The sequence below is a fragment of the Grus americana genome, chromosome 4 (assembly GCF_028858705.1).
Source record: "Grus americana isolate bGruAme1 chromosome 4, bGruAme1.mat, whole genome shotgun sequence".
Lineage (NCBI taxonomy): Eukaryota > Metazoa > Chordata > Aves > Gruiformes > Gruidae > Grus > Grus americana.
The window spans coordinates 55,990,031-56,007,688 of NC_072855.1; the positions used below are offsets into that span (position 1 = coordinate 55,990,031).

The window sequence follows — 17,658 nt, forward strand, 5'->3', positions numbered from 1 at the left end:
AGATCAGAACAGAAATGTTGTTGAGCTCTGGCTCCAGCTGCTTCTGTTTCTGACACCTGTTGACAGTTAGGGATAAAATTTCCTGCACTAGGAACGGCAAGCAAAAACTCAAACTGTGCAGATCATAAGGCTAAAATAAGCCCTTGGGCATTCATATATATATATATGTAAATAAATATGCAAGATTCTCCTGTTAGTGGCAAAAAATCATGTCATACTACATGAATTCAGATATAGGCGTTATAAATGAGAGTAATCAACAATTTGATTTGCACCCTCTGTTTCACTAGCCATTAATCATGCAGGAGAGCAGGCAAAGTTCCATTGCCTGCTTTCACCAGGGAAATGAAATGGGTTTGGGTTTTCTTATTTATGGTGTCACTTCCTTAAAACAAACTGTCCTGACAGAGCAGATAGCAAAGAAAGCACATACTCTTGAGTAAGTGACAACATTTAAAGGACAGACTGATGAAATTAATTTTCTGATTATCATCATTGTACAGTTAAACAGAGCACAAAACGAGGTAACTTGGCTTTTAAGTTTGTTACATTCCTGGATTTTGGAACAGTTTCAGCTCAGCAACTTGCTATGTGTGTACTTTACCAGGCAGAGCAAGCCAGCTTGCTTAATTTCTTGCTAGGGTTTGGTATTAAAATGTAGATTCAAAGCAGATGGGGATGTTTCTGCAGCAGCTGAATAGAAATACACAGAAATTGAGAAAACTCCCTTCCCCCCCCCCCAAAGTCAGCTATCATCTCATTCTGACAAAGGCCTATTCTTCTGTGGACTGCATAAAATTATCTGTCTGGTGAAGATCTGAATTTATGTACTATCGAGGCTTTTTGTGTAGTGCTGGCGAGCCCTTCGGCCAGCAGCAGCCACATTGCTCGCAATGCCACTATTACAGAGGAGCAGGGCAACCTCTGTTCAGGAACTCCTTGAACGCTTGTTTTACATACAAAGCGAGGGGAAAATAAAACAACAAGAACCAAAATCAGTGAAACAGAAAATGACTTCCTAGATGGCTGGTACCTCATTGGCATTCAATCTAACCTGTTCTGTATTGAGGCAGCACAAAGCCATCCTCCTGGATTAGAGGTTAGTAAGTACAGACAGCTGGTTTCCCCCGGATCTCTCCCCGACACTGACCTTGCACAGGGAATCCCTCCCTCCTTTATCCTTAGATAAACTCCCATCATCCCTGAAACTGGAATAACTGTGCCATCTCACAGTCACGTTGCTTCTGCATCTGTCACACATCATTGTGAACCACCTTTGTTTTCAGCGGGGAGTTTCAAGTCATTACCTGCCTAAAACAAGATTTATTCAATGTGTTAGTGACTCTGAGGGTTTTCTTAACCCAGGCACAGGAAGATTTCCTGTATTTGCGTTTTTCTTTTCTTCTCTATTAAATAAACATTCCATCAGATGATGATCCCCCCCCCATGCCATCCTTTCTTTCTCTAAAAAACCAGGATTTTCAAATCTGAACGCTGATCTCTGCCATTCCACCCTTGGTGGGTGCATTTTCCTTCTACAAACTTTGGACCACCCCCGCCTCCATCTCCTTTTTCTTACGGTGTTTTCGGTGCAATTGATCTCAGCTGCGATACTATGTATTTTCTCCTTCCCCTGGGCAAAACATCCCCCCCAAGCAGTTTCTGTCTGTTCTTTCCCTCCCTGCTTATATAGTAACTTACCTTTTAGGAAAGCACAACTGCCTCCCCCTGTGATACTGTCCTTATCTCCTCCATGCACAGCAAGAACAAGAATTTCTACTTCTTGAGAAAACACCCGTAAGCTCACGGAGACAAAAGGTCAGCTGTGACAAGGATTATGCATTTCTGTAACTCCCTTTTCTCCTAATCTAGAAAAATTCCTATTTTATGTCTGAACTACAGAACTAGAGTTTACCCTTGCAAAAACAATAATCTTGCTACACCACTTGTATCACCTACTACAAGGTGAAGATACTGCTCTTCATTATGACAGATTTATTTTTCTGGATTGCCAAAATGCCATTTAAAGCTAAAAAATAATCCCTTTCCCTCACCCCTAAAGATATCCAAGAAAAATCTTAGCGCTCTCTTAAAATTGGGAAGAATAAAAGAAAAAGGAATACAGAACTTTTTCTGTAGGACAAAAAGTATAAGCATGAGATTTGCCTAGATTTTCTTCCTTCCTCAGCAGCTCTCAAATACAACTAATGTTGAAATGAAAACAATAAAAATGACCAACTGTGAGGACTGTGTGAGGAAAGAAAGAGATTTCTGCCCATCCATTACTGATTCAGTTTCCCGCTGTAAAGCATTTTGCGGTTCTGATTATAAGACAGACACTGACCATGGACCAAAGTCATATGGGATATGAAAATACATACCGTTCTGGGTATGGAGTGTCTTTTAGTAATATCCCTCTTATCTAAGACCTTGTAGTATCATTTTGATTTCCCTGAGCTTTGACTCAAATGCTCAGATGCTAAATTGTCATGAGGAGAAATGCAGCAACATGGATGAGTGGGATTTTGGAATACGCATTCAGGAGCAACATCGTACAGGGCAGGAAGCTCTAACGCAATTACTTTGTGCATTTTAAAATCACCAAAGATTTTAAGTGAAGAAACACAGTTTCTCCTGTGTCATCTGTGGTGACTTGACTTTAACTAAGCTTTGTGTCATGACTAAAAGATAACAAGTGAGAGAAGTGTGTAGATCTTCCCAGCAGATGATCTGTTTGACAGCATAACTTCGTCAAATGCACTTTCTAACTATAACGCTGAAAGAGAAGGCTGATGATCTTTGCTCTTTGGAGGTGTCAGGTACTTAATATTATCCATCTTCTTTTCTTCATTCAGATATTATAAATCTACTTTTTCCCCTTTTAGAATATGACAAATACAGAAGCTAGACTTCAAAATTAAAGTGGTTGGTTGTGTTTGCCTTTTTTTTATTAAAAAAAAAGTCTCACAGAAGAGTTTCCCTTTGAGCAAAAAATACAAAGAATGCAAATAAACATAGTCAAGCAATGAAAAACTCAGTATTACAAAAGAAGAGCAATGCGAGAGTTACTGGGGCATGACCAATATGAAAAATACCACCACTGACTACTTTTCCTGTTATTGAAAGTAGCACCTCTAAGTTATTAGAGTCTCAAATGCTTCTGTGTAAAATCTAGTCTCTGGTCTAGTCAAGTTTTCCTGTCCGTTGCAATGGATGCAAAAGTTTATGGTCCTCTTTTCCATGTATAGTACATGTAAATGAACATGTAAATAAAGTAATAAATCACTATGCGCTTATTTAAGTAGTTGTACCTAAATCTAAATGATGATAAGGCCAGAATGCATACAAAAGTTAACACAGATGTTACAGCTGCTCCTCTCTTCAGTCTGCTCCGTGAAAACCCACTAAATCTGAAGTCAACAAAGTTCATTTAAAACTTAAAAGTATAGCTATTTCTTTTACAATGTCTATGAATAGATCATCCTTGAATTTCTGGTCAGAAAAAACCCACCCTATTATCCTGTACTTCGTGCTCTACACTTTACCATGCCAAGCTGTACATGGCGCGTGGCCTGTGGCCACTGTTTACACACAAGCGAGCTGTGATTTGAACAGGCAGATGCACAGCCTCACACTTCTCATGTTAGGAACTAAGTCTCCTAAGTATTCAAATGAACGACCGTGCATAGATACAGACACTGCCTACCTGGTGCCCAAAGGGGAGCCAAAGGTGGGAACAGCATTTTGCAAGCTGCATTCCCCAGGGATGGAAAAGATGCTGGGGTTTCCCAGCCGTGTCAGTCTGGGATGCAGTGGCAGTCTGGCCACCCCAAATCCTTCAAGGAGAGTTGCTGTTCAGTGTAATGTGTGCTAGTTACCATCTTCACGTCTTCGTGTGTGAAATGCAGTTCTGCTCTTAAAAGATAATATCGGCAGGACTTGCCTTAATCTGGTTCTGTATATTATAAATATGTATCTGTACTTTAAACAGAGGTAAAAGCGAGTAATTAAAGTGCTTACAAAATGTGTTTCCTAAATTTTGCACGTCATTACATATTCGTTACTGTAATTCCCTGTCAATCTGTAGCCGCGGTGGTGACTTGTGTTGGCAAAATAAATGGCGAAGGCTGATGCCCTGTTTCAGCTGGAACATAAAATGAAGACTAAGTGGTGTCACGTGCAAGGCCCATTGTCATTCAGTAACCCACTGCTCGCTGCGGGGAGCAGGAGGGCTCCCCAGAGACAGTTAGCCTCAGAGAAGTGGCTTTATAAATCCCAGTCGATACCTCAAGTCAAATGAGCGTGTCTCCTGGTACCAGGCTAGATGGGAGGATTTCAGTGCAAGTCAGCAGGATCAGGGAAACATACAGAGGGTCATGTGGGCAAGTTCTTATAAAGACTCATTTGAATCAAAGTTTTTTCATTTACTTGGAAACGAGTGCCATAGTTGCAAAGCAAGAGCTTAAACTTTCAATTAAGAAGAAAGGCTTTTCTTATCATCCATACCTGGAGGAATTAGCTTGGTTCTCCTGCCTTTTGGGGCCCTTGAATCACTATTATAATTCTAAGCAACAGACAAACAGAGCACAGAAAATAAAACGCTGTAATCATTTCAGCCAGAATTTCATTACAGTCCTAACTCCTTTGCACACACAGGTTTTCTGTATGTATCCTTTTGCTGGTATTTCTTTAAACAAAAGCTTTTTATAACCAATAAAAACAGTGATAACTTCTAGTTCCACAGTCAGTGCAAACTCTGCATAAGTTCCTAGCTGACCTGAGCAAGGGGGAAGCCTTCTGCAATAAACACCCAACGAAGGTCACTGCCTGCCAGTCCCTGGGGACAGGCTAACCCCGGTGGCTGCTGCAGGAACATCCCAACAGGGGGAGACTTGAAGACCAGGTCAGTTGGCAATCCTCAGTAATTTCGTCTCCAAAAACTACCGTCAGCGTTTGTACTCATCAAAGCCTTCAGCTCCAGTCTCTAGTCGCTGTGCTGTCTTCCTCCAACTTCAACTTGTGCAGCTTTGCAGAGCACATTCCCCTGTCCCCATCCACTTCCTCTTGTTAACCTTGTCATGGAAAATCTCTCTCAAAACCTCTCTCTGTCTTCCTTGCTGCTATCTGAAGTACACCAATCTTTCCTCCAACACAAATACAATCTGAGACAACAAACAGAGGGAGAGTTATTGCTGCTGACGGCATATTTTAATCTTTTGTAGCAATTTCCTTTGTAATCCCGATTGAGCTTTTCGGTATTCAGTAGATGCAGGCTCTCCCCAACTGGTCTCTTGTAAAAGGGACTGCAAATTCTTGAGCTTTGCATTTCCCTCCTCATAATCTAAAGCAATAGCAATGCTTACTAGCATCTAGTTATCTGCATGATAGCCTGTTTGATCAAATCAGGATTTAAAATCTAACATCCAAGAAGCATCTCTTATATCATGGAAGTTTTATTCTTTTGCAAGGCTGCATACATTGTTAGAAAGCAGTTCCTCAGCCATCAGCCCACAATACCAGACTGGTTTTAGCATAATCTCAGGATCTTGTCTTGAACTCATTGGCAGCCGCACTGTTAGAGTTAAAGTGTTTTGGTTTTCTGTTTTGGCTTTAACATCTTTTTGCTGATTTCTAAGTATCTTGTTTTACAATAGCCTCCTTCAGGCAATAGAGTCCAGAGCAAAATTTAATCTTCAGAGAGCATAACAAAAGAAATCAGCCTTAGTTACCAAAAGATCATTAAGTAGTAGCAGCTGGTTTTAAGACATTCAATTTTTTTCAATGAAGCCAGAAAAACTAAAGCATAAACTAAGACTTTGTACTGCCTGATTATATTGCGGTATACAAGGAAGTGGGACAGGAGGAAAATGAGGAAACAAATATTTAACATCAGAGTAGCCAGCATCCTGATTGTACAAGTCACCTGTCATAAGCTTCTAACAGCTCTGAAGACCTCTATGCCTCCACACCTCCGGGAACAAGGGCTGGGGCAGGGAGCTCAGGCTCGGGGAGCTCAGGAGCTGCTGGGATCCCCATTGGTTTCCAGGGCACTTCATGCCATAATTTGTCTGCAAGATGTGGCATGCAGCAGTATGGGAACACATACCCAGTCTCCAGTGCTCACCTGATTTGCTTTAGTCCTCCACATGCTTTTTTAAAGGTTAACTGCAGGTACTCCAGAATATATTTTTCTGCCCATCTCATTTTTAGTTCTAATTTTAGGTGCAGCTAACTTCTCAGAACAGTTGCTTAATCATCAATACCTATCATAAACTTTTAAGATCATTTTGGTTTGGGGAGCTGAGGCATGCTTCTGATTTATTACATATCAATTACACGCAAGCTTTTGTGAGCTAGATGATGCTGTTAGGAAGAGCTGTTTGCTGGGGAGTGTAATGAGTGGATAAACTTTGCCATTCATCATTGTCCCCCACCTTTCCCACAGTAAAATTATTAGCTCATTTTCTCATAATCAACCTGGCTGACCCTCAAATTGTTAACAAACCCAAAAATAAAGTGGCCTTATAGTCATTCAGTGGTGGCACACGTGTTAGCTTAAATGACAGTATTACACATTTAGTATCCTGATAGCTGTCTCCTTTCTTCTCCCCCCCCCTTTTTTTTTTAATTAAAGGAAAAGCAGCTGTTCATTGCCCCCAAAGACTGTAGAAGTAATACTACCAAGCACAGACTGTGTTGCATTTTCTTCTGAGCAAAACCGGTTGCGTATGTCAGAGCTTAATGCCTATCATCCTTGCTTTGCCTCCAACCCTGTTCTCTCCCTGAGTGTTTTGGGGGAGTGGAAGAGGGAGTGAAGGTTTGTGTTGGCAAGAAAAGCAGCGACTGTGCTGCGCAATCACACTTCACGTACAAGGACGCACATAAGCTTACGGGAACTCGACCAGCACAATGCAAGGCGTTCATCCCTTCACCTGCATTCCTGAGCTTATGACCACCGCAGCTATTAGACTTCTGGCTGAAGGACTAGTCTGGCAAACACTTTGCATAACCCTGCCAGCTAGGAGCAGTTCTCCAGGACTTGCGGGATCAGGCCCTCATTGCTGGAGGTGTGGGTTTAAATAACGAAAAGTCACCTGACCCTTCTGAGGAGAGCTCACCCAAGGAAGGGTGAAGAGAGGCATTTAAAATGCTTCCATTAATTTTCACCGTTTGTAGTAAAGATGTTTACTTAAGCTGAAAAGAAGCTATGATTTATGAGTTTCATTCAAAGTAGTCCTGTACCTTAGATTTGTCTATAGTTCCCAGCTTTCTAAATCCAGTTGAGTGTGTACTTTACGATGATGAGCTTTTCGTCCACACTGCCTCTTTGTGCACTAGGAGCGTGACTGTGTTACGGACAGACAATAATCAATTAGTGAAACAGTATCTCGTGACTGAGAATATGAAATGGGCTTTGCGGGAACTGACAACAGCTCTTTTAACTCACCCATTTCTGTACATCTCTTAAATATCCCAAAATATCAAAGGTCTTTCATTAGAGCTTCAAACTCTCTCAAATCCACGCGGGCCACTGGATACCTCGGAAGACTATGAACTCATGTGAGCCGGCAGCAAATGGCGAGTTGCCAGAATGAAGAACAACCGACTGTTTTCAAAGCTTTGAAAATATTTGAAAAGGAAGGACACAGAGAGAGGAGTGTTGCAGTTCCCTTCAGGACTGCTCAAATACCACTCTTCCAAGTGTCAGCTGCGGGAATCTGAAAGTCTTAGTGAGAGTTAAAACACAATCTGCCAGTTTTCCGCCCCCCCGCCTCTTTTAGCTTGGCGGCAGTGAATTTTATGTCTCTTCATGTTGCATCTCGCCATAAAGAGGAAAATTTAAACAGGAGAAAGAATGTGCTTTGAATTGTTGGAAATTAAGGGAAAGCAGGAATGCCAGCTTGTTCTAGGATCCCAACCCTTTCTCAGCCCAGCAATCCCAAGTTTTTATCCAGTCTTGTAATTTGGTTAAAGGGAGAAACCTTCATGTTAGAACTGTGTTTTTAAACAAACATCCCATTCACAATATCTAGACTTTTTACTGGTTTCCAGTTTCCCTGGAACACCAAAGGAAGATTCCACCAAAAGGCAAACCCCTGTCTCCCTGTAATAAGCTTTTTTCTCTCTAGTAATTCTCTAACTAAATGTTTCTCGCCACAAAATACATAAAATTCCCCATATACTTCCCATTTATGCTTAAATGTTAATAAGTATTAAATGGCTATAGATGAAACCCGCGATCTATAGAATTGAGGATGTAACAAGATAAGAAGGAACTCAGAAATGGCTTCAGTTGGGTGGAGGCATGAACTGGAGCCCATTGCTTGATTCTCAGAACAGGATCAATAGCAGCCTTCTAAAGGAAAAGCTAAAAACTTTCTCGCCAAGTAATAAAAAGCTAATATTAGGAAGGGGTGGGGAAATGACTGTAGCCAAGATGGTAACTACAGGAAATCTGTTTTTCAAACCAACCTAGGTTGTAACTCCTTGATAAATTCTGGCACAATGTGAAGTGGGTGTCTCTTGACTTACAATTTATTTGGGCCCTGGGCCATTTTATCTAAGATTAGTCAATGACCAAGTTCTTTCCAAGCTCGTTTAAAATGAAAAGTGTAATCCCACATCTTCATCTCCAACATAGAACTGAAGGGGATGGCAACAGTACCCGTGCCGAGCTCTCTTATGTGCTCAGAACTGTGGCAAGGCAGCGCCAGCTCCCATGTTTTGTTTCTCTCTCTTGAGTTGTGCTTTACTCAAAGTTAGATCTCAACTGCTCTTAGGTCGTCAGCTGGCTCTGGTCATCAAAAACACCTTGTCTTTCATCTCCTGTACATCTGGAGAGGCAATTGTAACTATTTTCTCAGATGTAGATTTCAGCATGATAATCCATGCCATTGTTGTGTGTAGATTGCAATAACCCACATGAAAACTGCTCCTGAAGACCACACACGAATGCAGAAAGAAGCTGAATGGCAACCATAGCTCTGGGGAGCATCTTCTAATAGACCTCTAAAAATGCATTAGATTCTTATCTTCTGTGGTGCCTCAGCAACAGTGGAAGTCAGAAGAGATGTTTGTGCCAGTAGATCACAGACTTAAACATACTGAAATCAAAGGCTTTAAGGAAAACAACCTCCTCTATAAAGCTCTGCTCTAAGTAATGAGCCTGTTCTGTTGATTTCAATGCGATTTATACAGTCCCTCTCACACTGATGGAATAAAACTGATTTTAGTTACTGGGGGGAAAGCCAAGTTAATTCATACAGGTATTTGAAATATTATATAGGTACATATGATAGCTGCTTGTATATCAAACATCTGAACTCAGGGAAAATCTAGCACAACGTGGCATGTGCATAAGTCTCCAAAGAACAGACTGTTTGTTGCATTTGCTTTGTGACCTCCATGCACCTGGTCAGGGAACAAACGGTGTGGATATAGATCCACCCAGGGAGGAGATTGTATGTCACGAAACAGGTTGTTTATTCTGTCTAAGAGGGGAGCATTAATAACAGTCTTCAGTTACACGGGGAGAAAGAAGCCATAGCGCAGAAGAAAAAAAACCTGCACCGCGAGTCTGTGGTAGATGGGAAGAGACAATCTAGGGTTATGTTTTAAATGGTAGCAGCTTTCTAATAAGTAAGGTTAATGAAGCACTGCATGTAACTGTGGATTATTATGCAACCCTCATCATTAGAGACCTTTGAAAACAGGTTGGAGTGGACTGGTACAGGTCTGGCTGGTGCTGCCCTGGAGCTGAGGAACAGGGCACTCATCTCCTCAGGTCCCTGACAAATCTGTTTTTCCCATGTGTTTATGAGCGATTGGTTTGGTTTGTAAGTCATGCAAGGCACAAATTGGAAAGCAAAAAAAAAAATCACAAGTGGGCATGAAAACACATTTTTAAATCAAATCAAATCACGCAACAATTAAAACAGCACAAGATCTTTCCAAAGCAAGTATCCTTGTTTTGGCTCAGCTCCTCCAGCTTCACCATCTGGAAGTAAATCCCCAGAAAGACGTAGGAAACCAGGCAGAAGCTGCAGTGGCACGCAGCATCTCGCATATGGACACACGAGTATGCGTGGCTCACCACCCCCGGCAGGGATCCCCAGCACCTGCCCCTCGCGTATGCCGGTGTGCACAGTGGACGCTGTGTAGCGTGGGAGCCGTGTCTCTGTGCTGCCTCTCATTTCTCAATGGCCAAGAACAGGAGCCAAAAATTGAATTTGCTACAGCATCCCAGCCTAGGTGAGACAAAGGCATGAGAAGAACAGAGGAGGAATGTGCATAGGGATGTAAAGGCTACCATAGTGAGGCCAGTGAAGGGGCTGAAAGCTATGCTTTGTCATCTGGACATGGGGGAGCAACAGTCAGAGTAATCCTCGAAGTCATCAACCCTTATCTCTGCATTCTCCCCACTCTCCTCTCGGTATGACCTTCAGCTTCTACTTTTGGAGAATAAATTTAAGAAAATTGCATTCTGTTTTCATCAGAACTGGGAGACCAACGGGATTTCCTATTTGAAGTACAAAGGATAATGGAAAACAGAGCTGTGTAAATAGCTTTCAGAGGACGCTGCAGCCCACAACGTTTTACTCGCTTCTACCAGTTCTTCCACCCACATGCCAAACAGGACCATTTTTGTTCCTGTTTTCTAATGTTACTGTCCCAACGTGATGAAACCATGAAATCTTTAGTTTGCCAGTGTTTTTTCCTTTGGGTCCTCCCTTTCTTCTTTATAGCATGGGGTGAAGAGAGCCAAGAGAATCTCTTCCAATGCTTCTAATTCTCAAGGAGGATGTACTACTTAATAGCAAATTACTTAACTCTGCCAACAGCTGTGATGAAATCATCACGGATAACTGACCTTCAACTAGTGTCAGGAAGTCATCAACCCAAGAAATCCGTGCTATATCCAGGTCTGAAGCCAGATGGACAAAGATCACAGAAGCTGGAAGATAATGATGACACTGACCTCTTGGTAACCTTCCCTAAACAGCAGGTTGATAACATCAACTGTGTCTTGAAGAACCAAGCCACCAACGCTTGCTTATTCTGGCGTGCTCACACAAAGGCAATGCCGCACTACAGAGCTCAGTCAGAATAGCATGAACAGTTAGCTATTGCTCTCGGATAGCTGATTTTAATCAGTGGCCACTATCATCATTACCATTTGACACATGGGGTAGCTGAAGTATGGAGAGGAAAATCACGCCTCAAACTACACCATTTCTCCAGAAATCAAAACCAGGTCTGAGCACCAGTTGTGCACCCAATAACACCGCCCACCCTACCTTGCCAGCCTTTGCCTACCACACCTAACCTAGCACAATAACTGGCTGAGATGAAGAAAAAGAGAGACTTGTTTCTGTTTTCCTGCCCAACATGTTTTCTGATGTTGAATCCACAGGCAGTGGTGAATTACCTGAGCGATGCCCTGTGTGGGTTGCAATTTGAAACAATTTTGCTGATCCAAACTTCACAGGCACACAAGAGAAGTTTCTCATTATAGTCAGGGACAGAAGCATCTCACTCAGCGCACACTTATTTGAGCATCCCCAGCATTTAAGACTGTAACTCCCTTCCCCCCAGCCTTCCTGTTACAATTATCAACTGCAATGATTCTCAAAGACAGCAAAGGTGAAAATGGTGGTTTAGTTCAGCTTCTCTGTATTTGTGAAAGATGTATAATATTCAAGGTGGTGCTCAAGAAATTAAAATATGTTGGTATACCAACCCTCAAGGTAATGTCAAACAGGCTGACTTGGGAAGTCCTAGAGCTCTATGTAATGCCCTGTCAGTATAAACCACCTGGATCCACCATACTCCAAATCTAAACCACAGAAATGAGGTTACAACCAGCAAGAACCAAGCATAGATGCCAACCTCATCTTGAATGTTCTGGTTATGACAGCAGGAAGGTCCTTTTGTCTCTTAAATCCAGCCTGGTTCTAAAGTTCAACCTTTTGGGAAACATTTCTAATCTAGTCAGACTATAGTGGCATTACAAGCGACTTGAAGAGTTGCGTTCTTCTGTTACAAGTTCTACGTGGTACAATTAGGTGCAAAGTTTGTATAGGGCATAAATCACAAAAAAAAAGAGGAAGTGGAGAGCTGCATGGTGCGACACTGTAATTCCTATTTACTCGCATTTTATATTCCTGAATTCATTTCCTTCACATAATTGGTTTTTTCCACCCGTATTGTAGCAGCATTTAATTTTCACTCCCCTTGATTTTATGCAATTGTTAAAATAGTGCAGTTTTTCACGTCTGGGTAGATATTATGCAGTACCCAGTCTTGGTGATGGTTATATAATGTAGCAAGGGGAAATCACTGTGCAGACCAGTTTAGCTTTACTCTCTTGCCCTCTGTATTAAGGTCAAAAAATCAAACTGATTCAAGTGCTTTTGCGATTAGATCATTGCATCACTGAAATGCAAGAACTGGTGTCAATAAATTGTGGGGGGGGTAGCACTAGTTCATTTAAAAATGCATGAATTGTGAGGCTTCTGGCTTGGATAAGATTTAATGAATTATTAATCCTCCTATTTCACAAATCCCATGCTCTTCATTCCCTTATGTCTGCTTGTATCTATATTCGCTAGTCACCATTTTCCCTGTAAATTGAGGATAAATTAGCTATAAATTAGGTAACAAATTTTAGCCATCCCACATTTTCTTTTCTGTTTGACACAGATTATTCCTAGATCTAAATGCCAGAGAAGACAATTATATTCATGTAATATGACCTCCTGCAGAATACAGTCACAGAGTCTCATCCAGTAGTTTCTAGATTAACCCCTTAAATGCTATTTAAAGCAATGAGAAAGCAATACAGCCATAACTTAAAAACTTCAAGGGACAGAGAAGGCACAGCATCCTTGGGCAAGTTTTTTCCAAAGCATTGATAATGCACGGAATAAATACACTATCCAAATGAAGAGACAGCTGAATGCAGTGCAGAAGGACCCCATTGTAAGCTACAGAGCCCAGCTAACGACAGAGTGTCCTTGTCCTTCTGGGGCCTCCTTTACATCTGCCTTGAAGTTTCACTGTGTTTTCCTCGGCCACCACACTTGCAGCTGGGCAGCAGTGATGCTGGTGGGGAGCAGAGCAAATCCTCAGGGCATGTTGTGGGGTTCAGAGCCTCAATTCACCTTGGGCATGAATGCAATCTCTCTTTCGAATCTGCTTTGGACAACAGGGTTAAAATTCTCTCTTGTGCCTTGGCTTCAGAAAAGGACGTTAAACCCATGTTTAAACAACAGGCCCACACGGGGTTTAGTTTCTGATGGTATTGTATTTATGACAAACTACCAGCAACCCTGGCTTGGGAAGAAGCTGTTCTGTGAATGGCAAACCACCCAGATTCTGGGCAGGCATAGTCCTGGTCTTGCCTCTCCCATTAGTTTCCATGTGGAAGCTTGCTTTGTTTCTCAGTGTATAAACACAGTGCACCTTATGTGTGAAACATATAGGAAATCCTTAAACTATACCACAGTTTTCATGCGTGCAACATTTTATCCCAGCAATAATGGAAATGTCTCACTAATAAGGAGCTTTGATGTGTTACATCGCCCATTAGCCATCTGAGTTAACTGCACATCTTTTCTCCTCTAAATGACATTTGCAGCTTGCTTACAGGTGTTAACCCAAGGCACAGCTGAAGCAACCGCTACTTAGGCCAGAGAAAAATGACACCCCACGATAACCACTCTGCTATAAATCATGGTGTTGAGCATCATTATAACTGCTTACATATCTTGTTCCAAAGTTAAAAAAAGAGAAAACTTTGACACAGAATTAAATCAGAAACAATTTCGCAGGTATGCAAGTCCAGAAGATTTAAGGTTTTAGGGCAGAAATTGAGCTTTCTGATAATACCATGTATGAGTGTCCTTACGAATAATTCTACTCATGCCTTTTCTAGAATTTTCATTCATTCTTGAATTAGGTGAGGAAAAAATAATCCCTTCACTTTAGGAGCTTTTTCACTTGTTGGAAGTTCAGGATTTAGACACCTCTGCCAGCGGCATGAGCTTTGGAGGAGAGAAGCAACTGCGCAACAGCAGTTAATAATACATAGCAAATTAAGCCAGAAGTGAAGTTAACTACTATACCCAGGCGATAGGAGCAGGAGAATGTAAGCAGAAACTACAACTTACCAAACCAGAGTTTGGCAAGACATAGAGGTAAATTCACCTCCTGTCTAGAAAGTGCTACAAGGGTTTCTTGTCTGGGAGCAATTTAGACCTCTGTGTCACCTGGCAGTGGCAGAAGGGTGCCGGCAGGATGGAGATTGTGGCAGCACTCCAGGAACAACCCAGCAAGCCATCAACAAGCTCCCGGGTATCCAACTTCTGCTTTCTTGAGTCTCATCCTGATAATCACTCGAGCACAAGTCAGCTGAGGTTGTCATCTGAGGAGGCATATTTCTGCCAGGGAGAAAAACCTCTGAGGAGATATATTTCTATCCCAGCTAACCCCAAAAGGGGAAACCACCCATCTGACATCCCACCTTTTGGTCCTTTTAGGGTAATGAGTACTCTAACACAGCATGCCCCCACCTACTTTTTCTACTGGGAATCTTGCCCAGCTTTGTAGAAGATTGTACTCCGCTGCCGTGGGTATATTTGTCGATTCATTCAGCAGAGCTGCTTTGCATTCACAAACTCCCCAGATATGGGTGCTATATAAAATAAAGTCTGAACCTCTAGAACTGGCTAAAAGTAAAGAAAGATTTTCTATGAAAGAAAATGACATAAGTAAGAGCACTTTTGTTGCCACACAAATGTTTGTCGTGCTCATAACAACACTTTCCACGGTTTTTCGGTATTCCCATATTGATAGAGGTGGCAGGAATATGCCAAACTTGCTCATAAAACAAACAGACCTCCCCCTCAAACTCTCTTTCAGTAGCTAGTTTCCAATTTGTGCCCCGTATGTGGCAAGAAATAAATGTACATACATTGCTTGCATCTGAGAAAGTCAAATGGTGGTGGACTGAATTATAACTTGAATGCATATTGGTGGGATGAGATGCTGATCCATTTGCACAGTAATGTGCTATATTTAAGTCACGCATCGTGGCATCTTCAAAGAGGGCAGTCATAATTATGATGGATTAGACTGCAGAGTCAGTCCTAGATGCAGTAATTGTTTCACAGATGCTGCTGATGTGACTTGAATTTCAAATGAATTATAGCTGAAGAAAAATATGTGGAGCTACTAAATGGTCTGGATAAAATACAGTTATGGGAAAGAGAAAAAAGGCTAACTGCTATGCTTAGGGAAAGGTAGATTTACTTTGAGAGGCAGATAGTTCACCCCACAACAATTATGAAAAAGAGCACAGAGACTTTGCAAGGCGCAACCAGGTCTGCTTAATAGTAGCATCAAGAATATCTTCATAGTGTCCCAAGTAAAACCAGTAATAAAAGTATCGCTGCCATTTGTCTTTTGCCAGTTTTAAATTACAAATAAATGCTTTGATTTGTAGCTGCTTGAGCAAGATTTGTACTCAGGTGTGACTCAAGGATTGTGAATAACTGAGTGTAGACAGAGACAGAAGTATTAACGCAAAGTCACCACAATCCTAGATGCATTTCAAAGAATGGAAATCTGGCACTTTTAATCAATGAATTAACTTTGTCTTTTAAAGAACCAAATGACTCCGGTGTCCTTTGCAATGTCTAACACCAGTGCCTTTTACACTGGAGGTGATCAGAATTTGGGAGAACTGGTTGACTCATACCATGAGGTCTTTGAGAATACCATCATTAATAATCCTTGTCACACAGTGAAGATAACCTTGCAGTTTTTGAGGATGGCATGAACTTAAGACTTATTTCTGAAGCACAGTTGTGCTCCTTTGAGGGGTTTGCAAGCTAAGTTTAGAGAAGTTGGGCAGCCCCCACTTCTAAACAAAAAGGTGTTTTTACCTATCAGTAAGGAGTTGAGAAGAAAGATTGTCTGGGAACTCTCGGAAGGAATTTAGTTGCAACCCACATGGTACACTAGAACACAAGCAGCAAGGAAGACTTTGAGGGCCAGAGGAAGTTTCTCATGGCTCAATCACACAGACTAAAACTTTTTTTAAGGAAATAAATATTTTAGAAGCAGCTTGACAGCACAGTGTTAATTACAACAGTGCTTTTTATTTCATTTCATTTCATTTCATACTTGTGAAATATAGCAGCCTACACGCTCATGTCTGAGTTGTGGTTCAGCTGCATTTCTAGGTATGAAAGGTGCAAAGGCAAAGAATGGTTTCCAAATTAGACTGACATTTTATTTTTGAGACACTCTGGGAGCATCATTCTGCTGCTCGGCCTAGAATGACACATTAGAGGAATCCTTTTCACACTGCTTTCTGTTAAGCATGGAATATCATCTCCCTGGGAAAGCTGCAAAGGCTCATGTCTTGTGGTACTTTAAAGCTAGGTTGGAAAATATAGTGAAACATATCTAGAAGGCAAGAAGCCTACCTTACCTTGTCAAGAAAATAGGTAAGATGGACAAACATTCTTTTCCATCTCCCTATTCTTAGCCTTCCCTTCAGAAATTCTTTTTTTAAGTACTGTTACTTGCAGAGAGAACTTCTCTACTTCTGTCATACAAAACATAAATTGAGTACAGAAGGAAAAGAAAAAAAACTTCAGGAGGTCAAAACTAAATCTAAAACCAAGTTTGGGATAAGGAGGAAGTGGATATAAGTCACCATATAGGTGCTTGCCAGTCAAAATGTATGTTTGAATTGTCCTGATGCTGAAGTGAGAGCTGCAGGCAGAAGGAGATTTTGCTGGATGTAATGAATCTTATGAATTAATATTATTTTTAAAAGCATTTTAGAATCATATTACTCAACTGAGTAAGGCAATACTGCACTGGAAACTATAAATGAGATGTTCCTTAGCATTAGTTTAAGAAAAAAAAAATAAAATTAAGATAAATACATAAGCAGTGCAACTGGGATGGGAGAATTTTTTCAGTAGAATAGTTCTTCCTATGTAGTGGCAATACCTGCCACATGTAGTGCTTCTCCTGACTTTGCAGTCAGACTAGGGATGACCTACCTGGTAATGGAGAACCCTTCAGATTCCCCTTTATGCAAACTAAAAATAAAAGCATCAGGACAAAGACATGCACGAGTCAAAATTTTCTCTGTGCACTCTCACATCTGTAAGACCCTCTGTCAGTCTGCCTTCTGTCATTTGTGAACCATAAAGCCAACAAAGAATAAATTACAAGCAGAGTCAAACAAGGGCTTTATCTATGTTAACTGAGATTGTGAATCCTGGGAAGACCCATGTGAACAGGATTAGCTTGTCATTATATGGAATTTGTTCCCTGCACATTGTCAGTACTTTTATCCAATGAAAAACTTCATTTTATAAATAAAATATAAAGTGTATATGAGAAACTGGGATTTTCCATCCAAACAAAGAAGAAAAAAATCCTAGCTCCACAGCTGCAGGGCTCAGTTCAAAACCCAAATGCATAGTTTAAGCCATGCTTGATGTCTATATGTAAATTTGAAAGGATATTAATACCTGAAAAAAATACGACTTCCATCAAACCTTTCAGAAATCTCTCGATTTGTTTCTGTCAACATTACCAAGATGTTGATGAACAGTAAGAGTTCCTACGGAC

The 17,658-nt window shown here is 41.2% G+C and overlaps 1 protein-coding gene across 1 annotated transcript in view; it reads left to right on the plus strand.

The window, feature by feature from the left end:
• TET2 (tet methylcytosine dioxygenase 2) overlaps window positions 1-17,658 on the plus strand; it is a 74,772-nt gene that overhangs the window by 31,864 nt on the left and 25,250 nt on the right. The gene's annotated exons all lie outside the window — the stretch shown is intronic.